A 9,725-nucleotide genomic window follows, 5' to 3' on the forward strand; every position below is an offset into this window, starting at 1 on the left:
GAGGGCCTAGAGATACCTCTCCAATACACGGAGTGACAAATCCTAATCTTGATCTATGCCAACTCAACAAACACCATCGGAGACACCTGTTGAGCATCTTTATAGTCACCCGGTTATGTTGTGACATTTGATAGCACACTAAGTGTTCCTTCGGTATTCGGGAGTTGCATGATCTCATAGTCATAGGAACATGTATAAGTTATGGAGAAAGCAATAGCAGTAAACTAAACGATCAAAGTGCTAAGCTAACAGATGAGTCAATTCAATCACATCATTCTCTAATGATGTGACCCCGTTCATCAAATAACAACTCCTTGTTCGTGGCTAGGAAACTTAACCATCTTTGATTGACGAGCTAGTCAAGTAGAGGCATACTAGTGACACTCTGTTTGTCTATGTATTCACACATGTACTAAGTTTCCGGTTAATACAATTCTAGCATGAATAATAAACATTTATCATGATATAAAGAAATATAAATAACAACTTTATTACTGCCTCTAGGGCATATTTCCTTCAAAAGAAGCACGCATAGAATCTACCTAGCACTAACCATGCATAAAAACTAATTAATTAAATATTAAAATGGCCATGCAACTAATTAGGAGCACTAAAATTGCATAATTAATTATTAAAATGTCCATGCAACTTGAAAGGAACACATGCCAGATTGACAACTTAACGAAGTATATGAGAGATTTAAATTAATGGTGGTCTCACTTGTTCATAAGATAACTGGCACACACACCACAACTTGCTTCCTATATTACTGGTAGACCTTAAATATAAATCTAAACCCTTCAACATTCCTCAATGAGACTCCAATTAGAAAACTCGGCCAATTCGCCACAATAAATAGTCAAATACAACCTAAGGATAAACAATAAAAAATAAACATCTTCTTAGTTTTCTGGTTCACTCTTCTTGCACATGGCTTGAGCATTGACAACTTCCTTAGTTCAGCTCCAACACACCTTTGCAAGTACTGTTCCGCAGGTTGATTCCATTGGTGTGATTAACATTAATAAATAAAAATATACTCAAATTGATAGTTTAACTGAAAATTCTACGAACGACGATACCTTTCATGGAGATGGTACCTACTTCAGCTTTGTATACAACCGCGGGAGGCCATTTATAGCAAAACAAGTTCAATTTTGAACCTGTTGGAACAATAGATCTATTGGTTGTAAGCCATTTTTTGCAGGTGAGATAGACCAACATCTATATCATTTACATGTATTTATAAATAAAATGGTTGTAAGGCATGTTTACAACTCAAAACTCGTGAACTTTGCTCCCTATGATTTAGGGAGAAACATTCAACATTTTAATTTACTTGAACATGGATAAGTATCTAAAAGCTAAAACTATTTATTTTTTCAAGGGAAGTATCTAAAAACATGGATCGGGCGAAGAAATAATCGATGCAAACTAAAGTAAAATAAAGAAGGTCATATTCTGAAAGTGGTACACAAGACAAGACAACGATTATATAATACAGATTGAAGATTTTCTGATAGCAAGGGTAGAGGAGAACATCAGACTTATTTGATTAAGCTTTAGAGAGGGAGTGGGCCATAAATTATTCAATTAGAAATCGCCAATATATCAAATACAGTTTGGAGGCTTCCGTGTTCTTATTTTAACAAATTGAAAAGGCGGAAAATTAAATCTGGGGTTGAAATATATTAAGATTCATTTACATGCAATGCAATAGGAGAAACAACTAAATAACTGATCATGATTATGATCTATCGTGACAACTCAATGGCCACCTCTTTCTTATCTTGTTCTCTGACCAATGATTTTTATTCATCTTCAGTTAGTATTGGTCCTTGATTACTATAGGTGGTTACATAAGTGGATTCACCATTACTACATTAGAGTGTGGCCATTTAATTTACCACCCGAGCTATTTCTGCAGCAGGCACACAAGATTAGCCATGCATGCTAGCTGCATAAATCCATGACCCATCTAATCATGTGTATGCAAGTGACAATTAATAGCAAGTCTTAAAGCAGAATACACAGCAATACAACTTCAACAGTACATAGAAGCAAGCTAAATTACACCAATCACAACACCATCTAAGAAGAGTGGCTAAATTTATATAGAAACAAACCAACAAAATATGTTAAAAGTAATCGAAATGCTATATGTTGAATCAAGCGAGGAAAACACCGCTTTAAATGAAGGAACCTAAGTAAACCTGGACTGACTTGTATACTCTCACTTCCGCATCATTCCCCCACCATATAAAATGTTTAATGCATGTGCAACAAGACATTCACAGAGGAGAACTGACGGTGTCATGGACTAGGGGGTACTCACCACGTCGTCTCCCGGTCAATTAGATTGGGCCGAGGACCCCCATGGCCGTATACTCATGGGCCAGTTCGGACAGCTGCCGCATACAAGGAAGATTCCACAAGACTTGGTGGTCAAGACAAGGACTCCTCCCCCACCGGCGTATTCGGCTAGGACTTATCCTAGGCCTCTGGTGCATTATATAAACAAGGGCCAGGCTAGTGTTGATAGATATACAAACAATAATACCATAGGCTAGCTTCTAGGGTTTAGCCTCTACGATCTCATGGTAGATCAACTCTTATAATACTTATATCATCAAGATCAATCAAGCATGACGTAGGGTATTACCTCCATTGAGAGGGCCCAAACCTGGGTAAACATCGTATCCCCCACCTCCTGTTACCATCCGCCTTAGACGCGCAGTTCGGGACCCCCTACCCGAGATCCACCGGTTTTGACACCGACAAGAACCTTATTTCTTGCCATCATATCTAATAGAGGGCGCAATGTTAGACAGAAGTATTAAACTAGCAACTTTTCTGAACTAAGTTACAATTCATTCTGGCATGAGTTTACACATCTATAATATAGGTTTAATTAGACAACACATGTATCTGTGGCCTGAGTTTACACAACTATACATTGACTTAATTAGATGTTCGCGGTGCTAAATAATTAGGCAGCACAGTTACAATGCCAAAAGGAGCTTGAATTTTAACTATGTTATAGTACTGCGTAAACAACATATCTTCAGTTTGCCATAATTATCACTGAACATCATGAGAGATGAGTTTACATGAGAAAGCACACAATTGCCAAGATGCTATAAATGTTTAGCAAATCATAATTCAATTAAGATTTTATTTTTCAATGACCAATGGCTCTACCCAACTACTATCAATACCAGTGGACATTTTATTTGTACTTTTGTCAACAACTCAACCAAGTATTATTGTCTTATAAGGAAACTTCTCCTTTTGGAACTTCATTGAAGGCCAATACAAAAAACAGAAAATGTTTTATTCATATGTATTTATTCAGGAACTGATATACAAATTCAGGAATAGTTCAAAGAGGAGAGCAATGAACTATATTCTTAAAGCTAAGTTATTTTTTATGGAAAAGAGTAAATGTATATTACTTTTTTGTTGGTGAGGCGGTCCAAGAAAGCCTTAATTGTAGGTAATGAGTGTTCAGGTTCTAAATAAAATGGATTTGCCTTGTCAAAACTACATTCATAGGTTAGAAATCACAAGGCTCGAGCATTATTCATGGAATTAAAGAAATCACATGATTTGTTCATGTGCACATGTCCTTTTAACTCATATATATATATACACATAGCCAAGGGTATTCACACACACAGTGAGAGACGGGTGGTAGAAAATTTAGCAGACCTGGATGAACGGTGATCAGGCGAAGCGCAGGCAAAGCGGCAGGCTAAATCTTCCAGCGCCACCATGGAAGTCCAGGAGCAGTCAGAGCGACATTGCCATTATGGTCTTTTACTCTGCTAGCACAATCACACTCCTTCCCGAGCCACTGCGACAGTCAGGTGCGCGCACATATACAAAATGAGTTACCTTGTATTCAAGATAATGTCTATACAAAATAATTTGTTTCCTTCCCATTCATATCCTCATCACAGATAGGTTGGTATCTTTTAGGAGCATAGAACACATTATAACAAAGCAAGGTAAATAAATAGATTCTCAAAATTTGAAGATTAAAGCATAACTGAATTTAGATATCCGAACATGGACTAAAAATATATAAGAATACCAAAAGACTTACCAATCCTTCAATTTTTGAGAAGACTGATAATATACAGAAAGAAACAAAAGTTGCCTGGGTGCTATAACTAAAATTATCCAAACTGGACACCAAAGAGATGGTCAAAGCTCCATATTAAGAAAATCAAGAAAATGCTTGATCTTAAATATGAAAATCAAGAAAATACTTGATCTTAAAATGCACATTCTAGAAGAACATCTATATGCAGTATGCACCAAGTTTTCACCACTGCAACTTCCAGAGAGTTCTTTATCGAAATTAGATAGTATCTGCAGAAGTGCAAATACTGTCTTGGTTGCTGCATGTTCATATGGTCTAGCTGGGCTTGTTAGGGTCAGCATCAAGGTATTTCATAGTCTATCTGAACCCAACATGTATGTAAATGCTACAAGGACTGTTAATTGTGAATTCTTGCTTACCAAACTATCATGATGTCATACTATCACAGCTACAAGGGCTGTTAATTGTGAATTCTTGCTTACCTATGGCTTCTTAACATTGTTTGGTAGTCCATTATGCACCGGGAACCATATTGAGAGGCAAGGGCCAAATCATTTTGAGGGAGTTCACTGTTTTTGCTTTTAATGTACTATTAGGAGCACTGTGTAAAACCGGACCACTTCTTGGATGACTTGCGGTTTAAGCATACGGCTTGAATTAGGTCCTCGCAAAAACAGTAGCTTTGTAAACAATCAAAATATCCTAGAAATTTGTTTATTTATTTGACCAACAAACCCAAAAAATCATGTACCTTAAATTCCCCTTTCTCTTTCCAGGCCGAAGGTCACTGACCATCACGCGCATCTGCCCATTTTTCTGCAAGCCTCACGAGGATAACAATGTATGGAGTATGCTTGTGCACAACAGGATCTTTGTCGCATATGTCGATTGACCTTGTAAATCTGAGAGTCAATAGCAAGTCGGCAACAAATATTTCCCTAAGAATGAAATAATTATCATGCAACTTGTTCTGCTAATAATCAAGATACAAATATATTATTACTGCTTGAGTTCAGTCCAAGGATAACAGTCCACAAAAACAAACTGATTGTTGGCATTGTCCACTGCATCGATCACGTTGATGCTAACCACATGTACATTACTTGCGTTAACTGAATATTGATCCCACTATTAACTGAATACTGGCCCTAGTGTTAACTAATATGCTAAACTGAATATTGATCCTAGAGATTGCTTGCACACAATCCTTGGAGATTTATACTGCAGTAATACATGTGTCCTTGTGTTCGAGATACGATGAAACTATAATCACAGAGAATGGTTGAGTGTATTGGAGATATAGTCAAGCATTAATTCACTGGACCATAGAAATACCAGCATCCAGTTTAGATTTCTCAGAAAATGGAGTGCAATTTAGCCTGACCATTAATCTACAGATAATGTTGTAGATTAAGCCTCACTGTTAATCTCTACAGAAAATGTTGTAGATTCTCACAAATTATCTTTAAACTTTTAAATTGGTTGCTCTTATGGGCTTTATATGAGCACCAAGTGCTACTACAATTTTTGGAATCTAATGTATATGCATTCTAAATTCAGTTTACTTTAAATCTTCAGTACAGTCGGTGACAAATCTTCAGTACAGTACTGAGAACATTTAGAACACTAACTTTAATGTACAATTGAAGACATCTTCGGTAGTTCAGTTAACCACTAACTTACTGTAACATAGGGATATTTTACTGTAACCAATATCCAGTGAACTACTAACTTCTGTAACCAGTGACAGACATTAACACTAACTTACCGTACCCACAAGCTTAGTGAATTTTTTACTTCAGTAATTGGGAACCAACACTATATAAAAACAGATTTGACAATACTCGGGCAGCATACACTAACCATCCTCCTTTGATCTTCCGTCATCTCCCGGTGACCTCCTCTTTTGTCTCTACCGAGCTGTTGCATGCACACGCAAAGACATGTATGTTAAGACATAGACAACATGGATCAGAGAGAAAGAGAAGGCGGAGCATGAGTGTTGAGAAGACATGGGTGAATCTGAGGATGGAACGCAGGTGAGACCTGGAGAGGAGGGGGGCTGGATCCGCCGATCCTCCTCGCCTTCTGAAAAAGGGAGAGCGCCTTCCACCGGACGGCTGCACCCAAGGTGACGGCGACATGCTCCTTGTCGAACAAAGCAGAGAGTCGGATACCCAGCCGCCGCTCCTCCAGCCGATGGCGCCGCCTCCAGGCAGAGACGCTCCCGCTCTTGGTGAGGAACATGCCCGTGGTGGAGGAGAAGGAGGAGTGGTGGGCCTCCTGCCAGTGGGTGGTGGTGGAGGCGGCCAGAGTTGACCGGGGGCGATGATCTCTCTCGTGAGCATCGGCGGCGAGCCACGCTCCGACGGTGAGCCGCGCTCCTCCGGCTGAGCAGGGAGAGGGCGGGGAGAAGGGGAAGTTGCAAGGGCGCGAGGATGAGCGGGAGCAACGGCGCGGGCAGGGAGGAGGGGAAGGCACGAGGGCGAGCGGGGGCAACGACGCGGCAGGGAGCGTGCAGATGCGTGGTTAGGTTTCCAGAGAAGATCAAGAGAGGGAGAGGAAGAGGATGCGGGAGGAGCGGCAGCTAGGGTTACACGTGGGCTGCTGCGTTTTATATGCGTAGGTGTGAAAAACGAGAATGCCCTCAGTGGGGCATGGGATTTACAGGCGGTGGCGCCACGCTATTCATTGTAGCAGTGCCGGCTTCGATCCGACGGCCCGGATCGATCCAGATGATGATCCGGCGGCCAGGATCTATCCATCTGATGATCCGACGGTCATGATCGTTTTGGACACCTAATCCGATGGTCCGGAACCACACATCCTGAGAAGGCTTCATTTCTTCCCACCCTCTAACAATGGGATACTCATATACCCCAAAAACTTTCAGGGGAGCCACGAAACCACTTTTCCACTGCCACAACCTTCTGTATTCATGAGATCCCATCTTGGGGCCTTTTCCGGCATCCTGCCGGAGGGGGATTCGATCATGGAGGGCTTCTACATCAACATCATTGTCTCTCCGATGAAGCGTGAGTAGTTTACCACAGACCTATGGGTCCATAGCAAGTAGCTAGATGGCTTCTTCTCTCTCTTTGATTCTCAATACAAAGTTCTCTTCGATGTTCTTGGAGATCTATTCGATGTAATACTCTTTTGCGGTGTGTTTGTCGAGATCCGATGAATTGTGGATTTATGATCAGCTTATCTATGAATATTATTTGAATCTCCTCTGAATTCTTATATGCACGATTTAATATCTTTGCAAGTCTCTTCGAACTATCGATTTGGTTTGGCCAACTAGATTGGTTTTTTCTTGCAATGGGAGAAGTGCTTAGCTTTGGGTTCAATCTTGCGGTGCTCGATCCTAGTGACAGAAGGGGATCCGACACGTATTGTATTGTTGCCATCAAGCATAAAAAGATGTGGTTTTCATCATATTTTTTGAGTTAATTCCTCTACATCGTGTCATCTTTCTTAAGGCGTTACTCCGTTCTTTATGAACTTAATACTCTAAATGCATGCTGGATAGCGGTCGATGTGTGGAGTAATAGTAGTAGATGCAGAATTGTTTCGGTCTATTTGACACGGACATGATGCCTATGTTCATGATCATTGCCTTAGATATCGTCATAAATTTGCGCTTTTCTATCAACTGCTCAGCAGTAATTTGTTCACCCCATCATAATAATTCCTTTCTTGAGAGAAGCCTCTAGTGAAACCTATGGCTCCCGGTTCTATTTTCCATCTCTATAAGTTTATGATCTATAATTCTAGTTTCTGATTTACTTTCTTTGCAATTTTTACTTTCCATTCCATAAACCAAAAATATTACTTTGTCGTTTATCAATCTATATCAGATCTCACTTTGCAAATAACCGTGAAGGGATTAACAACCCCTTATCTCGTTGGGTGCAATTTGGTGTTTGTTTGTGCAGGTATTCGGTGGCCTGTCATGTTATCTCCTACTGGATTGATACCTTGGTTGTCAAAACTGAGGGAAATAGTTACTCTACTTTGCTGCATCACCCTTTCCTCTTCAAGGGTAAAACCAACGCAAGCTCAAGAGGTAGTGGGAAGGATTTCTGGCGTCGTTGCCGGGGAGATCTACGCCAAGCCGAGACATACCAAGTACCCATCATAAACTCTTGTCCCTCGCATTACATTATTCGCCATTCGCCTCTCGTTTTCCTCTCCCCCACTTCTAAAATGATTTTCGAAAAGATTCGCCTTTTCTTCACCCTCTTCCTTTTGTCTTCTTCGCTTGCTTCTTGTGTGCTCGTGTGTTGGATTGCTTACTTTGTCACGATGGCTCAAGATAATACTAAATTGTGTGACTTTTCCAATACCAACAACAATGGTTTTATTAGTACTCCGATTGCTCCCGATGCTAGTGCGGAATCTTGTGAAATTAATACCGCTTTGCTGAATCTTGTTATGAAAGATCGATTTCTGCCGGGGTACTGATCCACGAGCACCTATGGGACCGGCGGGCCGAGTCCCTTTCGGTTCGGCAGGGGCGGAGGTCGTGCAAAGAGCGGATCGAGGCGAAGCACACGAGCAGTTTACCCAGGTTCGGGCCGCACGGATGCGGAAAACCCTACTCCTGCTTTGTGGTTTGTATTGATTTCTTGCTCGGGAGCGCGAAGTGCTACAGTACACTTCAGCAGCTAACGAGACCGAGCCTGAGTGTTCTCTCTCCCTTCCCTACGTTGCGCATGGGCCTCCTTTTATATGCTCAAGGGGTCACCGACAGGTGGCAACTTAGACAAGGGTAAAAATGGAAAGGTGCTGCGGTAGGTACAGCTACCTGCTACAGGCACCGACAGGTCCCAGAGCGATACGTTGGTGGAGGTGCTGGAGCACAGGCACAGAGTGGTGGCTTGCCGTGGCAAGCGCCTTGCCGCAGTCGTTGTCTTGTCGCGTCCGGGAGCTTGTCGCTCACCGGGCCTTGCCGGGACGCGTGGCTCGCGTCCGGGAGCTTGTCGCTCACCGGGCCTTGCCGGGACGCGTGGCGCGTCGCGGCAAGTTCCTTGAGATGCCTTGGGTGGCCTTCCCGGCAAGCTCCTCTTGCCGGGGTCTTGACTTGGATACTTTGTTCTTGAATGGCTCCAAAGGAACCACGGAGGACCTTGGCGGTCACCCGGCAAGCCTTGCCGCGGGATGCTGCGACTGCCTGTGCACAAGTTCGGGATACTAGGGTACCCCTACTCTAGTACACCGACAGGAGCCCCCGGGCCTGGGCCATACACGGTGCCGAGCGCTGTTGGGCCAGGCCCAAAACAGGGCACGGGCACGCGCGGCCTAGGTTACGCCGTATCTCACTTCGTATCCACCGCACCCTCCCCGAACGGCACGCGTTGAATGCGGCATCGTGGGAGAGATCATGGGTGGTTACTTTATTCGGAAATGCTGAACGTCCGCCCCCTCCCTCCTTATAAGCAGGGGAAACAGGGGCAGTTCGCACATTCGCCGGTTGCTACTCAAATCTCAGAAATCTCCGCCGCTCCCTCATCTTTCCAAAGCCGAAAGAGAGCAGCGCTCCGCCCCCCATTGCCACCAACGCCACCAACGCCATCAATCTCCTCCACCACTTCCGCCATGGCTCCAAAAG

General features: G+C 42.6%; 1 long non-coding RNA gene across 3 annotated transcripts; it reads right to left on the minus strand.

Moving 5' to 3' along the window:
- Positions 1-676: 676 nt before the first annotated feature.
- LOC125552853 lies at positions 677-6,687 on the minus strand. 3 transcript variants are annotated; one of them, XR_007303815.1, is made up of 8 exons: positions 6,155-6,687; positions 5,972-6,028; positions 4,860-5,001; positions 4,591-4,759; positions 3,712-3,856; positions 2,663-2,805; positions 1,083-1,163; positions 677-985 (listed from the first exon to the last, which is right to left on the minus strand). It is a non-coding gene; the product is annotated as an uncharacterized LOC125552853 (long non-coding RNA). The 3 variants fall into 3 exon arrangements; XR_007303814.1 differs by lacking the exon at positions 4,591-4,759; XR_007303816.1 differs by lacking the exon at positions 4,591-4,759 and having other exon boundaries at positions 4,860-5,046.
- Positions 6,688-9,725: the final 3,038 nt, after the last annotated feature.

Source organism: Triticum urartu, chromosome 4 (genome assembly GCF_003073215.2).
Source record: "Triticum urartu cultivar G1812 chromosome 4, Tu2.1, whole genome shotgun sequence".
NCBI lineage: Eukaryota > Viridiplantae > Streptophyta > Magnoliopsida > Poales > Poaceae > Triticum > Triticum urartu.